The 21,018-nt window shown below is 39.5% G+C and overlaps 1 long non-coding RNA gene across 1 annotated transcript; it reads left to right on the top strand.

Annotated features, from left to right (window-relative positions):
• Positions 1-6,317: 6,317 nt before the first annotated feature.
• On the top strand, positions 6,318-18,068 carry LOC141370216 (uncharacterized). Its single transcript, XR_012374083.1, has 3 exons — positions 6,318-6,457; positions 15,558-15,764; positions 17,723-18,068. It is a non-coding gene; the product is annotated as an uncharacterized lncRNA (long non-coding RNA).
• The last annotated feature ends 2,950 nt before the right edge of the window (positions 18,069-21,018 follow it).

Here is a 21,018-nt window from a genome sequence, read left to right as displayed (position 1 = left end):
TATATTTATGTTATGGAATTGTATTTATACAAGCAACACTGGATGGAGGTCATGTCGACCGACTGATAAGAAAATATACCCATGTTTCAATAGCATAAGAGTGTGAACGATGAAAGGGACACATAATAATAATTATCATAATTAATAATATTAATAATATGATTAAAAGAGGAATAGCAGCAACACCACTGTAAACTCCCTACATGCCAAGCACTGAGCACAGTGATGTAAATGGATTTTCTCATTTAATCCCCTCAAAAATTAAGTTTGCAAAAGCTTAATTGCCCAAATCCACAGTTTATGACTTATGTTCAAAGCCGGTTCTGTACGACTCTAAAATCCCAGCCCAGGCACTAATTTAGCCCAAAAACTGTTCATTTACTTTTCAGTGATACTTAAGAAATCACAAATATTGGTCCCAAATCAAATTATATTTAAAAAAAATCCATCCATAAAGAAATGCAAGCTGCTAAAAGATTAACTTAAATAAAACACTCAATAAAGATTAAGAAAATAACATAATCTTATGAAAGAAAATGTATTGAGTGCTCACAGGGGCATTTTCTGTAGATGCCCACATAGCATCTCTATCTGAAACTCATGCATCGCCTACCTTTCACGTAGGATTGTCACTAAGAAATGTTTTAGATGAAAGCTGACATCGGACTCTGAGAGCTCTTTGCCCGAAGGCAGGCACACAAACATGGCCAACTTCTAGGGTCAGCTTCTTCCTAAGGCCGCATCCTTCCTGAGAAACCTGGCTGTGGGCGGAGACTTGTGAACGATGCAGGAGAATGGGATCGTTAGGGGCTCCAGAACTGTCTCTGCTTCTTCAGGGACCTCAGAAGCACCAGACTGGTGTGTCTGAAAAAATAAACTGAGAGGCCCCAAGACCCAGAGGGGAACTGTTCACAGCTCAGATGATTGCTTTCCACTGGAGAAAAGGGGGATATTTTTTTTTCAGCTGGTGATAAGAAGGGAGGTAGGAGAGAAGTTGTCAGGAGGCTGCTAGAGTCCCCAAAGGCTCTGAGTCCCTGGGACTCAAAGGGGGACTTCGTTAGGAAGTCACGTGCAAGTCCCCGGGTTTCCTGAGGCTGCTCAGAACAGGAACAGTCTGTTGCTCACTTTTATTTAACCAATATCCTTTTTTTTTTTTAAATTGAAGTATAGTTGACGTAAAACGTTATATTAGTGTCAAGTGTAGGGAATAGTGATTTGACATTTATATACCTTATGAAATGCTCACCACAGTAAGTGTACTCACCATCTGTCACCATACAGTGTTATTACATTACTGGCAATATTCCCTATGCTGTGCTTTTCGTCTCTCTGTCTCATTTATTTTATACCTGGAAGTTTGTAACTTTAAGTAACTTAATCCCTTTTGCCTATTTAGCCCATCCCCCCAACCCCTTTCCCCTCTGGCAACCACCAGTTTGTTCTCTGTATTTAAGAGTCTGTTCATTTTGTTTTGTTTCTTAGATTCCACATATAGGTAAAACCATACCATATCATATTTGCCTTCCTCTGTCTGACTTTTTTCAGTTAGCACAATATCCTGTAAGTCCATCTATGTTGTCACAAATGGAATTTTCACTCCTTTTTATGGCTGAGTAATATTCCAGTTATATTTTATGCCTGAGTATATATATATGTGTGTGTATATAGATATAGATATCTATATAGAGAGAGATATATATCACATCTTCTTTATCCATTCACCTATCTATGGACACTTGGGTGCTTCTATATCTTAACTATTGTAAATAATGTTACAATAAACATAGGAGTACATGTATCTTTTCAAATTAGTGTTTTTGCTTGCTTTGGGTAAATACCCAGTAGTGAAATTATTGCATCATATGGCAATTCTCTTTTTAATTTTTTTGAGGAAACTTCATAGTCTTTTCCACAGTGGCTGCACCACTTTGCATTCCCACCAACAGTGCACTAGAGTTCCTTTTTCTCCACATCCTCATCAACACTTATTGTTTCTTATCTTTTTGATTCTAGCCATTCTGACAGGTGTGGGGTGACATCTTATTGTGGTTTTGATTTGCATTTCTCTGATGATAGGTGATATTGAGCATCTTTTCACATATCTCTTGGCCATCTATATATCTTCTTTATAAAAATGTCTATTCAGGTCCTCTGCCCATTTTTAAATCAGATTGGGGGTTTTTTTGGTGTTGAATTGTATAAATTATTTATATATTTTGGATATTAACTCCTTCCAGACATACCATTTGCAAATATCTTCTCCCATTCAGTAGGTTGCTTTTTCATTTTAGTGATGGTTTCCTTGCTGTTCAAAAGCTTTTTAGTTTGGTGTAGTCCCAATAGTTTATGTTTGCTTTTGTTTCTCTTGCCTCAAGAGACATATCTAGAAAACTGCTGTGAAGGCTGCTATCAAGAAATTACTGCTTATGTTTTCTTCTGGGAATTTTATGGTTTCAGGTCTTACACTTAGGTCTTTAATACACTTTGACTTTATTTTTGTGTATGGTAAGAAAGTGGTCCAGTTTTACTTTTTTGCATGTAGCTGTCCAGTTTTCCCAGCACAATTTGTTGCAGATACTGTCTTTTCCCCATTGTATATTCTTGCCTCCTTTGTTGTAGATTAATTGACCATATAAGTGTGGGTTTATTTCTGAGCTCTCTGTTCTGTTCTATTCATTTCTGTCTGTTTTTGTACCAGTACCATACTGTTTTGATTACAACAGCTTTGTAGTATATCTTGAAATCTGAGATTATGATACCTCAGCTTTGTTCTTTCTCAAGATTGCTTTTGAGCAATCTTGAGCAATCTAATTCAAGATTAAGATTCAGGGTCTTTTGTGGTTCCAGACAAATTGTACATTTATTTGTTCTAGTTCTGTGAAAAATGTTGTTGATATTTTGATAGGGATTGCACTGAATCTGTAGATTGCTTTGGGTAGTATAGACATTTTAACAATATTTTTTCTTCCAATCCTTGAGCACGGAATATAGTTCCATTTGTTTGTTTCATCTTCAATTTCTTTCATTGGTGTTTTATAGTTTTCACAGTATAGTCTTTCACCTCCTTGGTTAAGTTTATTCCTAGGTATTTTATTATTTTTGATGCATTTATAAGTGCAATTCTTTTCTTAATTTCTTTCTGCTACTTTGTTATTAGTGTATAGAAATACAATAGATTTCTATATATTAATTTTGTATCCTACAACTTTACTGAATTCATTTATCAGTTCTAATCGTTTTTTTTAGTGGAGTCTTTAGGGTTTTCTATTTATAGTATCACGCCATCTGTGAACAGTGACAAGTTTACTTCTTACCAATTTGGACATCTTTTATTTCTTTTTCTTATCTAACTGCTGTGGCTGGAACTTCAAGTACTATGTTTAATAAAAGTGGTGAGAGTGGACACCCTTGTTTCGTTTCTGATCTTATGGGAAAAGCTCTCAGTTTTTCATCATTGAGTATGATACTAGCTGTGGGTTTTTTTAGAGAGAGCCTTTATTATGTTGAGGTAAGTTCCTTCTACACCCACTTTGTTGAGAGTTTTTATTATGAATGAATGTTGTATTACATCAGATGTTTTTTCTACCATCTATTGAGATGAGCATGTTTTTTATCCCTTCACTTGTTAATGTGATGTATCACATTGATTGATTTGTGAATATAGAACCACACTTACATTCCTGGAATAAATTCTACTTGATTGTGGTGAATGATTTTTTTAATGTATTATTGAATGTTTCACTTAAATTCTTTTGAGAACTTTTGCATCCATGTTCATCAGAGACACTGGTCTGTAGTTCTCTTTTTTGTAGTGTCTTTGTCTGGTTTTGATATCAGGGTTATGCTGGTCTCATAGAGTGAATTTGGAAGTTTTCCTTTCTCTTCTACTTTTTGGAATAGTGTGAGAAGAGTAGGTTTTAACTCTTCTTTAAATGTTTGGTAGAATTCACCTGGGAATTCATCTGGTCCTGGACTTCTGTTTGTTGAAAGTTTTTTGATTACCAATTAAATTTCATTATGAGTAATCAGTTCAAATTTTCTATTTTTTCCTGATCCAGCTTTGGAAGATTATATGTTTATAAGAATTTATCCATTTCTTCTAGGTTGCTTAACTTTTTGGCATATAATTTCTCATACTATTCTCATATAATCCTTTGTATTTCTGTGGTGTTGGTTGCTATTTCTCCCCTTTCATTTCTATTTCTATTTATTTGAGTCCTCTCTCTTTATTCCTTGATGAGTCTGGCTAAAGTTTTATCAATTTTGTTTATCTTTACAAAAAAACAGCTCCTGGTCTCACCAATCTTTTCTATTTTTTTTAGTCTCTATTTCATTTATTTCTGCTCTAATCTTCATTATTTCTACTAGTTTTGAGCTTTTTTTCATAGTTCTTTTAGGTGTAAGGTTAGGTTATTCATTTGAGATTTTTCTTGTTTCTTGAGGTAAGCCTGTATTGCTACAATCTTCCCTTTTAGAACTGCTTTTGCTGCATCCTAAAGATTTTGGACTATTATGTTTTCATTTTCATTTGTTTCCATGTATTTTTTTGTTTCCTCTTTGATTTCTTGGTTGACCCATTCATTGTTTAGGAGCATATTGTTTAGCCTCCATTTATCATCTTCCCAGATTTTTCCTTATAATTGATTATTCTAGTTTCATACCATTGTAGTCAGAAAAGATGCTTGATATGAGTTCAATCTTCTTAAATTTATTGAGACTTGTTTTGTGGCCTAACACGTGATTTATCCTGGAGAATGTTCCATGTGCCCTTGAAAAGAATGTGTGTTCTACTGTTTTGAATGGAACATTCTGTATATATATGTTGAATCCAGATGATCCTATGTGTCATTCAGAGCCACTGTTGCCTTGTGGATTTTCTGTTTGGATGATCTATCCATTATGTAAGTAGGATGTTAAGGTCCCCTACTGTTCTTGTATTACTATCAATTTCTCCCTTTATGTCTGTTAACAATTGCTTTATATATTTAGGTGCTCCTACGTTGGGTACATATATATTTACAATTGTTATATCCTCTTGTTGAATTTCTCCCTTTATCATTATTAATGCCTTTCTTTGTGTCTTGCTACAGTCTTTGTTTTAAAGTCTATTTTATCTGATACGGGTATTGCTACCCCGGCTTTTTTTTCCCCCACTTTCATTTGCATGATACATGCTCTTCGGTCTCTGTTTTCAGTCTGTATGTGTCTTTAGGTTTGAAATGAATCTCTTGTTGGCAACATACAGATGGATCTTGCTTTTTTCATCCCTTCTGTCACCCTGTGTCTGTTGATTGGGGCATTTAGTCCATTTACATTTAAAGTAATTGTTGATAGGTATGTACTTATTGCTATTTTGTTCATTGTTTTTTGGTTGTTTTTGTAGTTCTTCTCTGTTCCTTTCTTCCCTTCTTGTTCTTTTCCCTTACATTTTAATGACTTTCTTTAATGTTATGCTTGGATTCCTTTCTTTTGTGTGTGTGTGTGTATCTACATAGATTTTTTTATTTGTAGTTACCATTAGGTTTATATATAACATCTTCTGTATATAGCATTCTATAGTAAGTTGATGGCCACTTAAGTTTGAACACATCCTAAAAACACTAAATTTTTACTCCCCCTTCCATGTTTTATGTATATGATGTCATATTTTATAAATTTTTGTATATCCCTTGGCTGATTTTTGTAGATATAATTAATTTTACTATTTTTGTGTTTTTACCTCCATATTGGTTTTATAGTTTACTTATTAGTACCCAGTAGACTGGTTTTATTAGTCTTCTACCTATATTATATGTTTGCTTTTACTTGTTAATTTTTTTTTTCCTTTCATAATTTCTTACTTCTAGTTATGGCCTTTTCTTTCCACTCAAAGAATTCCCTTTAACATTTCTTGTGAGGTTGGTTTAGTGGTAATGAATTCCTTTAAATTAAAGAAAAATTTTAAATGAAACACGTTTAAAACTTGAATGTATTTAAAGTAATTTCTTTACTTTCAAGTATATTTTCCCAACCTATTCTTAGAAGAGGAATCTTTTTCTTACATATAGAGACTACATGATAAGAAAATCCACTTAAATTTTAAGCTGTCAATGTATTCAGAATAATAATTCTCATCTTGAATTCATAAGAGCTATAATAACCTTTTAAATTAGAGTTCTGATGAGTTTTTAATGAAAACGACAAAGCCTTAATTATTGCAGAGAGTGTGGATTAAGGATTAAATGATGGCTGTCGAAACTCACCAACATCTGGTTGTTATTTATTGATTTCTCTCAGACCCATGTTCCAGGCCAATGCCTGCCAGGAGGACATGTGTCTCCACCTGCCACCCCCCACATGAACACTGCTGTACGAAGGTTCTTTTGGTCAACTGCAGTGAGAATCATCTGCTTGGGGTGACAGATGGACAGAAGGAAACTACTTCCTAAAGCAAGCAGAATCATTCTTATGATTCCAGGTAACCACATGGGGAATTACAAGGGCAGAATTAGATTTAAATGTTTTGGGAGTCTGCATGTGTTCTGTTGTAGAAGAAAGAAAAGAGGGAGGAAAAGAAAGATCATGTATTTGAAGAATGAAAATAGAGGAGAAGAAAAGAGGGGAAGGGGCAGGAAAAGAGAAAGAGAGAAAAGAGCATGTGACATGCTGGGGGTGTTGCCTCCCAGCCCCCAGCCTTTGCGACTAGAACCGCTGCCTCTGTCCCCATGCAAAGGGTTCCATGCCTCTCAGTGGCCTTCCAACAGCCACATGTGCTTAAATCAAGGTGGGGTCAGACCTGAACTGGCCTCCTTCCTTTGAGGTGTGCTCACCACAAAGGCTGGGTATGGCTGAGTGCTCTTCCAAGACAATTTTTAATCAGAGTAGAGGGAGAAAAAGTATCTTTGTGGCAGTGAAAATTGGAAGATGTAAAACTCAGAGCTCAGGAGTTCCTGGGTGACTCAGTTGATTGAGCATTTGACTCTTGATTTTGGCTCAGGTTATGATCTCAGGCTCCTGGGCTCTAGCCTGACTGCATAGGCTTTGGGCTCCATGCCCAGTGGGGGCGGGGGTCTGCTTGGGGATTCTCTCCCTCTGCCCCTCCTCCCAATCTCTCTCTCTATCTCTCTCAAATAAATAAATAAATCTTAAAAAAAAAAAAACCTCAGAGCTCACAAAAGGCAAGGTTTCTACCAAGGGCAGAAACTGACCTGCAGGAGGGAATGGACTAACAGGTGAAATGGGGCACAGTTTGCCCCCAAAGTTCAGCTGGGTCTTCTCATTCTCACTGCACAGCAGAATCTGCCATTTGCCTATACTAATTTGAGTTGTTTAACTTCAGGAATCATAAATGCCACAGCATGAAAGTAAAAATAAAGAAGAGGAATAAAACAGACAAGAGAGTTTAGGACAATGCACATAATTTAAGGAAAAGAATGAAAAAAGAAAAACACACTATAGGCATTCTCCTTTGTTGGCTTTCATGAAGCATGTGACCATTTTGGGGAGACCCACATGGCAAGGGGTTGAGGGTGGTCTCCAGGCAACCACCAGCAAGAATCTGGGGCTCTCAGACCCACACACAGGAATAAATGAATTCTAACTAATAACCTGATAGAGTCTGGCAGCAACATCCTTCCCTAATCAATCTTCCAGATGAGAACCCAGCAATAGATAATACAGATTTGGTACCTGGAAGTGTTGTCTTGCTGGGACAACAACCTGAAAATGTGAGTGTGGCTGTAGATGGCAGTGGGTGGATGGAGGACAGAGAAATTTTGAGGAGCGTGAGAGAAAATCTAAATTGCCTGTTAGTAGAAATTTGGGCATTGAAGATGCTGTTGATGAGGCTCAAAAGGAAGAAGCATGTTATTGGAAACCAAAAGAAGTGAGATCCTTATTATGTGGTTTCAAGAGTTTGTAGAAATCATCTCCTGCAGTCGTTTGAGAAGCAACAGGACTTGTAAGTCATGAACTTGGCTTTCTAGCTAAGATTTCCAAGGAACGATGTAGGTGCCTCCTGGCTTGTAGTACTTACAGCTAAGCACTGCATATAGTAAACTTGCTACTTAGCATAAAATGCAAGAGGAGAGAGATAAAACTGGGGGAAGTACTGTTTGAAAAAAAGGATCCAGGGTTTGATTCTTTTGAAATTTTTCAACAGTCTTTCCAGGTGACAGAGAAAAAAAGCCAAGACTGTGACTGCACAAATTTTGTTAAACCTCAGAAAGAGCAAATGATCAGAGTGTTCAAAAAGGCCTTTCAGGTGATCAAGGATGTCCTCACAGACCCTCTTGGCAATACCAGAGAGCCTCTGAGAAGCTAAACTGTGTTGTCCCTCAGCCCACAGCAGGAATCCCAGGTAAAAAGGGCTTATCCAGGAAAGACCTTGGGGGCTTTTGTCTAGGAATGTGAGCCCTCCCCCCAGGAAATTCATGGGAGACCCACAAGTTCTTGATAAAACTATATCAGTAAAATTCTTGCCAGCTTGGACTGAAAGAGATAGAGTACAAAAGGGAAGGAGGATATCAAAATCCTAAAATTGTACTGTCAGGAAGCAGACTGAGGGAAGTTGGCTGCAAATACATAGTACCCTCATGAAGAATGAAAGATGACTCACGTGGCTAAACCAAGAAACCCAGAGGCTGGAGACAAGAGCCATGGAAGGTTACTCTCCTTCTCTGCAACACGATCAAGAAACTCCCAACAGCTGCCTGACTGGGTTTCAGAACTATTATGGACCAGTGACCCTTTTGTCCTTCCCTTTTTCTCCTCTTTAGAGTGGAGACATCCATAGCTGTTATGGATGGCTATCTCACCACTGCACATAGGGTGCGTGAGGAGGGTGCAGGTAACTTTAGTTAAAGCTGGATGCTGGCTCTGTAGATTTACAGATTGACCAGTCAAGAGGAGCCTCACACGGTGTCATCCACACCTTGGAACTGACTTGCATGATGAGATTCTGGACTTTGAGCAGATGCTATCATGGGATGAGGCTCTTGGAGACCTTGGGATAGATGAATGTATTTTACATTTGGGAAGAGCATAAATCATAGGGTGCTGCAATGATTCTAGCAATCTTGTAAGGAGGTCCCCATGATTCCTGTCTCCTGGTGTGCCCTTGCAAAGCTCCCTCCTTCTGAGTGTGAACAGGACCTGTGACTTCTAATCTATACAATCCTGCAAAGGTAATAGACATCAGTAACTATGTAGGTGGGATTAAGTTACACAACATGGCTACCTGTCTTGCTGAAGACTCTCTTGCGGACAGTTGTAAAGCATGCAGGTACTGGGGAGAGGCCTACCTCGTAAGGAACTGCAGGCAGGCTCTAGAACACAAAGGCAGCCTCTGGCTGATGAACAACTCAAAGCCAAGGCCCTCAGTTCTCTAACTGTGAGGAAATGGATTCTGCCAACCAAATAAGTGAACTTGGAAGTGGACTCTTCCCCAGTCCAGTCTCTGTGTGAGAACCCAGCCCTGCTGGACACCTTGAGTGTGCCCTTGTACAGAACCCAACTAAGCCATGCCTATGCTCCTGACTCACAGAAGCAGCAAGGTAATAAATGTGTGGTGGTTTAAGCTGCTCAGTTTGTGGCACTATTTTTATGCAGAAATATATATCTAACATAGCAAGTAAGAGAGAGAGACAAAAAGGAGAGAGTGAATGCAAAATAAAAGAGAAGAAAATATAACCAACGGTCATTAAAAGACAGTCCCCAGATGGAGACTCAATGCAAGGGATGCTGCCAACCAGTGTCAGCTCGCTGATTCTGGGGAGGATGAAAAAGCAGTTCAGAATACGTGGACTCTAACCACTGAACATAGCTCCCAGCAGCACGAGAAAAAGAGGAGCTAAGGTGGACCCCCGGGGGCTAGAGAACTCTGCCCTCTCCAGGACGCTGTCAAGACTGGTCCAGCAGGTACCTCCGTAGCTGCTTAAAGCCAAAGCTTTCTGCCAGCCTGATTTGGCAGCTGCCAGGCTTCTTAGCAGGACAGACATGCCATCTGATATGACACTTCTGAGGCTCTTCAGGGGCAGTTCAGACCACAGCTCACAATAGTCCCTTTCAAAATGGAAAGTAATGAGCTTAGCTTGAAGTCTGCTAGTTTACAGGGCAGCCTCAAGAAATTTTCACAATGAATCACACATCATATATTTCTTTTGAGATTCTGGTTCTTAATTCTCGCAGAAATAAGTAGAAACTAGACATCAGGAAAAGTGACTTGTCAGTGATCATCAGTCTACTGCTTCAGTCAATAGAATGCCATCACATAACCCCTTAGCCTGGCTCCAGAATGTTTACAAAGAACTGTTAGGCTGGGTTTCTGAGTAATATTTTATCCTGACCCTGCTTCTGAGCATTTGGTCTTACCAGGCAAGTGGTTCCTTAGACAAACCAACAGCAGGCAGAAACACAATTACCCACATCACTCACATATTTTGCCTTTCTTCTTAGCACTCGCAGTAATTCTGTCTTGTTCGAATAAGGGCGTGAATGAAACTTAACGCAGGTTATTTGCCATACATGTGTCGTAAGAGTAAGTGCCTGGAGGTAATGCTGTCACCCGAAGTGCAATAGATAATGAAACTTCTTGGTAATTAAGAAAACACACACACACACACACACACACACACACTCTTGTTTAACACAAGGGTCTCTCTTTTGAACATAGCATTCATAACAAGAGATTTCATTAACTACGCTAATGGCAGTTAAGGTAAAGCATTTATTAATAAGTAACAGAGGCTAAAATAGAATCCACTTGAACAACCAGTTTTCAGTGATTGGTAGGTTATTCCACAGTCCCTGATCTCTAGTCCTTGGTGCCAGAAGTGACTCAGAATTCAGGCTTTTTGTTGACCTTGTTGGAAAGGTCACATTTTGTATAGACCGTATATGGATAATCATATGCATTATATTTCTGCAAACAGACACACCTTGTATTAAAATTAAATAAGATAAATACTTTATAAATGTCCTCAGTCAGGTTAAGCTTTACTGGTTATGAGTTCAGGTCCAGTCAGGTTTTGACATCATGACAGTCCTTGTTTCTTTCAGAATATTTTGTAATTGAGAATTTCAGATAAGGGATGTGGACTTGTAATAATAGTCAGCATTAATGTGGATTGCGGATAGACTCAGACAGACAAATACTAAAGTCATTTACAAGGGACGCCTGGGTGGCTCAGTTGGTTAAGCATCTGCCTTCAGCTCAGGTCATGATCCCAGGGTCCTGGGATGGAGCCCCGCGTCGGGCTCTCTGCTCAGCTGGAAGCCTGCTTCTCCATTTCCTGCTCACCCTGTTTGTGCTCTCTCTTTCTCTCTCTCTGTCAAATAAATAAAATCTTAAAATAAATAAATAAAGTCATTTACAAAAGTAGGATAACACCAGAGAATTGACTACAGCCAAATCACAGAGGGCTCCAAGGGGCATGAGTCCCTGCCGGGGCACTGCTGTGTCCCTGAATATGCTTGTCCTTTTACTACACATTCAAATGTCCAGTGTCTCTTGGAATTTCCAGATTAAATCAGGAAGTGAAAAAAATAAATAAATTTTACTAATGTAAAGAAATGCAGAGACCATGCCAAAGGCTACGTAACTGAACAACATAAAAATAGAATATAATGACTTACTGATTTCTTAGATACCCACACCATATTCCCATTCAGAAAATTTTTTCCCCTCTCAATTATATATGTGCAATACATGTAAAATGCAATATGGACCTTACTGTCTCTTACAAAATATTTTCAAAGTAAATTGGTATATTTGGTTTCTCTATAGGTTAAAATACATGTGGGCCTTTAAATAAAGGAACATACCCAGAAGATTCCTTCTTGCCAATATTGCTTCCAATTCCTCCCACTGTCACGGAACATCAGGATGTAGCTGGTCACCCAGCGGGAGCTCCCCCACCCTCCCTGGGCGGCCACAGCTGTGACCTCCATTCTCTCTCCAAGGTCAATCTGCAGCCACTGGTATTTATTTGACATAAGTGGGGACAAGCAACCAGCATCTTTTTATAGAAACAATAAAAGGAGAAAAATAGAAACAAAAAGAAGACATGTTAAGATCTTTGTTAATGGAGTAAAAACACCTATGAGACAGTATACATATAAATGATTAAGAAAATAATAGTTCCCCAATCCATAACACACAACTTCTCATCATTACAGAGAAAAAGAATAAAAACGTGAACTGAATGTAAGGGAATGGGACTTAGATTAATTGCTGGACACTCTAGAGAGCAGACATTCTCCGAATATGTGAGGTGGTTAATATGGGAAGAGGCCCCCAGACATCCCACGCTTGCGTCGCCTCTCAAAAGTGGTGGGCCTCCTGGTTCCTGCACAGGATTTGCTAATAGCTCTGCTGTCTGAGCCCTTTGCCTTTTGCTGTGCATAAGGAAACAAATTCACATTAAAGAAATTCTCAAAATATTTCAGCACATTGCAAAGGATCAAAGATAAAATGTTGGAAGCTGATCCAAATAAAGTTGCATAATAATTCCTCCTCAGCATAGAAGAGATGGTCACTCCATATCGCCAATCATGTGATGGGAAGAAAGCAGGCGCAGTTGAAAATACTCTTGCTAAATATTTTACAAAGAAATAAGACACTAATTGTCAATGTTTCTAAGTGTTTTAAATTATAGTGTACTAAATAAATATGGTTTTTATCTGGCATGACTAGATAGATGCCCAGCTTAACTTCATGACCAAAGGGGCATAACAGCCCATGGAGAACTGTGGGCTTTGAGCTTTCAAAGCCAAGACTCATCGTGCAGATGTGGTAGTTCCATCCAGAAATAAGTTTGTACGTGTGACTAAGAACCCTGGGGAGCTTGGGAGCTCTGACACACATGCTTTCCCATCCTGTCTTTCTCTTGCTGCCTTCTATTCTTTTTCTTTAAATAAAAACCTTTCATGAGTATGCTTTATGGAGTCCTGTGTGTCCTCTCAAATACACCAAGTTGAGAAATCTTCACATTTATGCGAATACACATGCCACATGGCAAGGGACGTTGGTATGACTCCAAGATTTAGAATGTGACTAGAGATAGCCTTCCTGAAGTGAACTTCTCTAAATATAATAATGCATAGTTCTGGTGCCATATATTCAACAATATGAAAGTAATAAAAAGAGAAAGAGAGAACACTCTCATCTCTCCATAAAAATATTTCTTAGAGTAACATGGCTCACTAAATCTGTTGAACTGGGAAGACAGCAACATTTTCTGATGTTAATATTTTTCTCTTGCAGACATATTTTGTGCTCAGAAAATATATGACTGGGATGGCTCCACTTATATACTTTTAGAATACATCCTAAAGTATTTTAAAATGTGTTGAAATCTATTAAAACTAGTAAGCATTTATGGAGTACCTATTATTAAGGAATGAGGCCTGCATCCAGCCTATGTCATCAAGTATGTCACCCCGAGAGCTGCTTTGTATTTAATGCAGGCACCAGAGGTCAGAATGTAAATAAAATGCTTACAATATTTTTTCAGAAGGGACTCTGGGAAGGGAGAGGACATGGATGGAGGCTTGAAATTCAGCCTTCATTTGATGGCATTGCAAGAAGTAGGATTGAGGACCACTGCTCCACCCCCACCTGTAGGACCTTGGACAAGTCAGTGGGTGCCTCTGTTCTTCTGGGCCTCACTCAGAATATGCATGGCTTTGACATCTCTAAACTCTATTTCTATTCTATAAATCTGATACATCACTGAATCACTGCCTTACTTTGTTCAGCAAAACTCTCCTAATCTTCACTGACTCTTTTGAATTCTTGGACATGGGTCTTACTTTTTCATCAGAGCTCTACTACAGTATGTCAATTGGTAAAAGTTTTAAGAAAAGCTGACAGCAAGTATCTTAGTGAGCAGTCCTTGGTTCTATTGCTAGATTTATTAGTCAACCTCTGATGAAACTCATTCAATTTAACAAATACCATTTACCAAAAAACACAATTTCAAACACCCAAATGTGTTGTACAGAAGTGTCAAATGGTTTCAGTTCAATATTTCTAAACTTCCATTAAATCTATTTTGTGAGGATGTCAGTCTTTCAGGAAAGATCTTTGTTTATGATACTATTTTGCAAATGAGGTAAAGGGCCAATTCCAAGTTTTAAGTTGTCTTTTGAAAACCTCAGTCTCCAATAATAAAGTTAGGAATACTTATCTAAAACATTTTATATCCTAAAAGGATGATAAAGTAACTCAATAAATTGGATATCTGCTCTTCCATTGTTGTTCACGTGAAATTCGTTTTAATAGGAAATCAGTGAACTTTCTGGCAGAAGAATGGGCCTCATTGCTTTATTCTTGTTTTTTACATATTTATTTATTTATTTTAGAGAGAGGGAGAGTCTTTTTTTTTTAAGATCTTATTTATTTATTTGAGAGAGAGAGAATGAGAGATAGAGAGTACGAGAGGGAAGAGGGTCAGAGGGAGAAGCAGACTCCCCGCCGAGCGGGGAGCCCGATGCGGGACTCGATCCGAGGACTCCAGGATCATGACCCGAACCGAAGGCAGTCGCTTAACCAATTGAGCCACCCAGGCGCCTGAGAGGGAGAGTCTTAAGCAGACTCCCCATTGAGCATCGAGCCTGACGTGGTGCTCGATCTCATGACCCTGAGATCATGACCTGAGCAGAAACAAAGATTTGGATGCTTAACTGACTGCACCACCCAGGTGCCCCCTCCCCCATTGCTTTATTCTTTTTTTTTAATTTTTTTATTATTATGTAATGTTAATCACCATACATTACATCATTCGTTTTTGAGGTAGTGTTCCATGATTCATTGTTTGCGTATAACACCTTTTTTGTGCATTTGGTTGTGAAACCTTTGTACCACTTCTAAGACAGGACATATAGAGCCATGCTTGAATTCACATAACAAGTAAGAGCCACTATCAGCTCCCCAGAAAATAATCAACTAAGAAGATATACACCTTCAGTCTATGGTGATCACACTTCTTTTAAACTTAAGAATCCTTTCCATCCAAAAAAACCAAGTTGAATTGAAATAGATCACAAATTACCTTTTTTTACTTCATAAAATGGAAGATTCTTTCAAAGAGACAACTTCAGAGGGTTCAACAGTAGAATACATAAGTACTTTATAATAACTAAACGTTTGAAAGTTGTTTAATAAGTAGATGTAATTTCATTGCAAGCATTTAGGGTCATTTAAATTATAATCAAAGTCTTCCAAATCAATAGAACTGAATTAAATAGGAGAAACTATGCAAAATCAATCAATACTTTATTGGGTGTTGTTTTGAAATTCTCTGAAGTTGTAACTGTATTTTGTATTATTTGTCACAGCGTATTGTGGTAAGCATTGCTCCTGTGTCCCAACACCTACGAGGATTTTGTAGAATTGACTCCATTCCATTTGTAGCTTCAGGGTTTGTCTTAGCTAGGCTTGACTGGTTGTCATGTCCATTGTCCTGGTGAACTGACCATGAACAGGTGCACCTTAAAGAGGTCCAGTAAGACTAATGACTAGGAGTTTGTTTGATGGGTGAGTGAAACAATGCTCTTTTTCTCTGTGTCTGGTCTAGCGTGTGGCTGTGGGCTTGGGGCTGCTCTGCCCATCTCTACCATGAGGGACAATGAGGGACCACGAGGGACCACGAGGGACCACGAGGGACCACAAGGGGCCATGAGGATGATGTCAGAACAAGCAGAGGGAGCTCTGAGGGATGAAGCTGGAGCCTGCTCAGCCTCTGAAATTGGCAAAGTTCACAACTGCAGACTTGCACAACTTTGTAAGTTCTCTTCATGTTTTAGCCATTTTTGCACATTATGAATTTGATGGCTGAATCGAAATAATCAGCCAATGTTAAGAATATTGTGGACTTTCTTTTTTATAACAAAGTAATTTTTGAAAAAGGTTTCTTTAAGTCACCTCTACACCCAACATGGGGTATGAACTCACAACCCTGAGATCAAGAGTCATACGTCTTTCCCACCAAGCCAGCCAGGGCCCCTAGAATATTGCCCCTATTTGGACAGATGGATTGTCCATTTAGAGCTGTTCACTTAAAAATTTTGAGTGACCGGCTTTTCTAAGCTTTTTATACAGACTTGGAAATAGTAAGTAATGTGTGTAAAGAAGAAACTGCTTTCTAATATTCTCCAATCTGAATCTGACTTTCCTTTTTAAAAAATCCTTATTTAACAGCTCTCTATGCCTTTTGCACTCATGAAAGATAAAGTGCCTAAATTTTGCATTGCTCTGTTTTTGTGGAGAGGCAGTGTAGCAGGTGGTTCAACACATGGTTTTTAAGGTCAGATGGACCTGAATTCAAGTCTGGCTGTGCCAATTTCTAGCTGAGTCATTTGAGGACATTAAATGTACCTAATCTTTGTAAGGAACAGAGTTGCGGGCCCTACCTTACAAAGTCCTCGTGACCCACTTCGTATTGATTTTCTATATTTTCTCTAGACAAATGTTTTGGGGCTTAAGAGCAACATGGCATAGTCTTTTCTCAACTCTACATATTAGAGATCACATCTGTCAGTAAAAGTGTATCTAAAAACAAAGGCCAAATAAAAATAATAAAAAATTTCTAAGTATCAGGAGTTCTATCACCGTATATCTAAAAATCTATCAGAAGAATTGACATCTAATGGTTACTCAGTTTTCTTTATATTTAAACCAAGTGAAAAGATGAGGTGAAATCAATTATGTTATGTACTAAAGATTGTAGTAAAGTTGGAAAATATTAAAGCAATTAATCCACTTTCAGGACAAAATTAACCTGTTTCCTAAATTTATGGATCTTCTGCAATGCAAATTACATATAATCTGTCATATGTCCAAACTCCAGTAAGTGCCCTAGAAGGTTGCTGATCTAGCACTTAATTCTGGCTGAGCTATTATCAGGAAGATCTCTCAAATCATAAAATTGGTTTTACAGGTTACAGATTCGGTACCTGCCGAGTATGAGGATGCGTCTGGTAGAATAGATTACAGTTGATGCATATATATTTTCTTTAATTTATTTGTTCCTTCTCTGATAGTTTAAAGACACATTCACTGAACACACTACACAAATCATTTTCGCATTCCCGGACTGACCCCGTCCGGTGTGATGCAGTCGCGAGTCGGGTATCCACATGCTATTGTCACATGAGCATGAGCTGCCTGCCATTAGTGACCTCCGGTAATTCTTGATATGTGGGAGTCACCTCTTTCCCTCCTGGCGAATCTACTGAGGTGATATTCCTCCCTTTACAATTAGATACACGGCCAACTTTTAATAGGTTATAGAAAAGTAGATTCTTTTTCCTTTTAACAGGCTGATGTTTTGATCTTTCCGGCGGGTCTCATTGTCATATAATTTTCTACTTACCTTCATATTCCATACAGACAGCTCAGTTGTCATTCAGAACCACAGATCTGATCACACTGAGCATGGAAACCTCTGGAGACTCCCCAGTCCACCCTCCTTCCTGCCAAGGCCAGGTGTACTTAGCAATGAGGTCCTATGTCTTGCCACAAATCCCTTCATTCTCTTCCCCTTCCATCTGAGCCCCAATATTCCATCCCTTACAGAGGTCTGCCCTCCACGCTTGCTCTTCTAAGATCAAAGTCCTCCAGGTCTTGGGAAAATTGAGGCTTCTTTCCCAACAGCTTCTCTCCTCAACCTGCTTTATAGATGTCATTCTTCCTCACTCTCAGCTCACCCTTTGGTGTCTTTTTGTTTTATTTTGCAGCCAGGAAATCCAGGACCCTTGCTTCCTCAGACCAGTGCTGCTGCAGCCCTCTAGAGGCACCCCCCTCAATTTCTCAAAGCACCATGGACCTAAGGATGAGTGACTGTAACATACATTGTGGTCAGTGTGGGGATGGCTATCTAAGGGGACTTGTGATGTGGCGAACCAAGCTTGGAACTGGATATAAACATGACTGTTTCAAGATTTCTATGTAAGGAAACACGATCAAGACCTTCCCATGGTGCTCCCATTGCCAGCCTGGCTCGTCTTCCTGGATATTCACTGATCTCCTGACCCTGAGAGTCAAACTCAGAAGCTCACCTCTTCACTCATCTTTAGGAAAAACCAAACCTCTCTATACAGGTATTCCTCTGAGCCTGGAATATACTTCTTGGTCCAACCATGACTGTCTACTTGACACATCAATTCTCCAACCGTGCCTTCCTGCCGTCTGAGCTTTTCACTCTAAAACTGTCCCAGAGCTGTGCCCTTGCAGGGCGACCCAGGGCTGGACTGCCCAGGCCTAGAAAGTTAAGTCCAAGGAGGCTTTGACACTCTGTCTTGGATCCCCTTTGAGTTCTTTCCTATAGAGGACGTGCCCCTCCATTCTTTCTGCAGTGTCCTAGTTTCCAGTGGATCACGCTGGGAAGATTACCTGTGTGCATGCACACACACAGACACACATATTGCACACGCATACACCACAGAGACGCGTACAGAACACACACCCATCCACGTACATTACACATACGTATACACATGTGTAGACACACATGGCACACATTTCCACACACGCACACAGACATGCGTATTGCACACATTCATTCTTTCAGCAAACAGTTACGGAACCCGATGTGAAGTATACAATAATGAGCAAAATATGGTCATTGCCCTAATGGAGCTTAAGGTCAAGTGAGGGAGATGAAAAATTGCTGCAAAATAAAATCTCTCTTTATACTCTGTGACAAGTGAAATGAAGGTCTAGTGCTCAGAAAATGCCCAACAGAGGGACTTGCCAGGGCAAGGGGATGAGAGCAGTTTAAGACCTGGAGGGAAGGGCATTTCAGGAAGAGGGAACAGCACATGCAAAGACCAAGTGATATGAGGAAGCATGCATTAAATTCTTAGAATTAGTTCTGAAAGAATCACCGAGACAAATCAAGACTCCATCCCCTACAAAAAAAGTAATTTAAAATATATTTACCTGTGATGTTGAGTCAAAAAAAAAAAACCCATTCATATATAAAATCCTGGGTTTTTTTTTTTATCGTAACATGATGAGATTTGAAAAACTGCACACCATTGTTTTTTTTTTTCCGTTTGAAAAACTCTCATTCAATGTTTAAGTGCTTGCAAGTACCAGAGTTATCGCTCTGCTGTTTTTCTTTGATCACATGAACTTCAACTGCACTTGGCTTTCTGGCAGACACATAACAGATTGATGGCACGCTTTAGCTTTAACCTTCTCAAATTCTGAGAAAGAGCACATCCTAAAATATAAGTGTTGATGGCCGATGAACTGAAATGTCACTTGCAGACTCAGTTCAGTGAACAACCTTTAGAAACAAGTAAATGAAAAGTGCAATTGCTCTAAGTTTTATGACTTCCAAAGGCTCTTTTTTATCCAATATGATTCTGAATGGATCTGACAGAAAAATGTTAGACATTTACAGTATCTTTTTTTTTCCCCCTTGGAGCAAATAAGATGCTGGTGTTATTTTTAAACTATGGATTTAGTAATTCTTTAAAAAAAAATTTGTAGAAGTGATGAATGTCCGAGGAAAATAATCCAAACAAGAGAGACGATGTGGGTTAGAAGCAGGGATGTGATTTGGAAGGCACGGGGAGTTAATAGCCTTAGAGCTTGCCAATCAACTAGATATGGCTCTTTGGGGAGAAGACGGGGGTTTTCTCTGATTTTCCCCAAACCCAAATCCAGTTCCTGGTTAAAAGAATTGGACTCAGGGCCTGGTTATGTCTTTGTAGCTATGACTGTGCCCATGACTCAATAATCTAAGGATGACTGTGCCCTTCAGTCTGTCCCTCGGAATACCTGGGTCCCCTTTCCTCCGGGGTGCTTCACCCCATGACCAGCCTGTGAACTTGCGCCATAGCCCCAGGCTGGAGGAGACTCCCTGCCCCCTTCCTGTCCTCTTGGCAGTTGTGTTGGGTCTGTCTCTGATTCTGACCCTGACCTTTAGCTTCCTATGTTCTGTCCAGGTCCTCGATCCTCGTAGCTTCATCTTCCCAGTACCACCCCTCACTTCCTGTGTGGACCACCTTGCCCTTCTGCTCTTCTTCTGAATCTGCAAGGCTGGCTGCCTACTTTATCAGGTCTTTTGTTGTGCAGGACTGTTCACTCCAGACTTCAGTTCGTCCATTCAGACCTGGCCTCTTGTCCATTTCCTTGGGTTCTGAGGGCATCCAAAGAACCTGATCATCTTCTACATGGTGCTTTTTCCTCTCTCTATAAGATCCCTATGGCTGAGACTATTGTTGTTTCTTCCTTGGGTCTCCTAGAGGTCCTAGGCCCAACCCACTTCGGCAATGAACATATTGACGGGTCCGTCCCACTGATAATCAGTCTAACCCTGGCTCCGTTTCTCAGCAGAGCTGCCAATGACACATCAGAACACACATCTGTCTGTTCTCTCGTGCTATGAGCCTAACACGGACACGTGGGACTCAGTAACACATTTCACTGCCAATGTCTATGCGATACCTTACATGCTGTTAAGCCTGACCCTTCATCAAGTGCTTTCCTCCTCAGTTTTAGCAAGGCAAGTCAGAGGTCAGTGGGGAGGTTCTGAGCTGAGGCCAGGAAGCAAAGCCCGGAGACCAAGTTCCCCAGCTGGCCAAGACGTAGGCATTGGGAATCTCTGAGACCAAGGACGTTCAGAGGAGTTGGTTGAGAGGGAGGGAACCGTACAAGGATCTGGGAGGATCTTATTATCTACATAATATGGAACCGCAAGGTGTGAGTAGTGACGGGTACCAGAGTGGAGACAACCATACCACGGCATGAGGAACCCCGATGGCATGAGGGACCCCAATGGCCTGTGCAGGAACCTCCTTTGTTCTATTTTGTTATTTTTCTTTAACACCCCCAACTCCCAATGTAGTCACTTCAGTCTTCATTACCTGGAAAGTGTAGATACTCCCAACATCCCTTGCACACACTGACATACTTCCTTACATTATACCTAAAGCTGTTGTGTGCTTTAGCATGCAAAATAGTATTACCTTTTACTATTAATTTATTCTGTTTCATGCTTTTTCATTAACATGATTTTTAAACTT

Source organism: Callorhinus ursinus, unplaced genomic scaffold (genome assembly GCF_003265705.2).
Source record: "Callorhinus ursinus isolate GAN/ISIS: 27379988/994484 unplaced genomic scaffold, GSC_fseal_2.0 scaffold28, whole genome shotgun sequence".
Taxonomy (NCBI): domain Eukaryota; kingdom Metazoa; phylum Chordata; class Mammalia; order Carnivora; family Otariidae; genus Callorhinus; species Callorhinus ursinus.
Note: the sequence above shows the minus strand (reverse complement) of the source record. Positions and strands in the feature narration are given on the sequence as shown.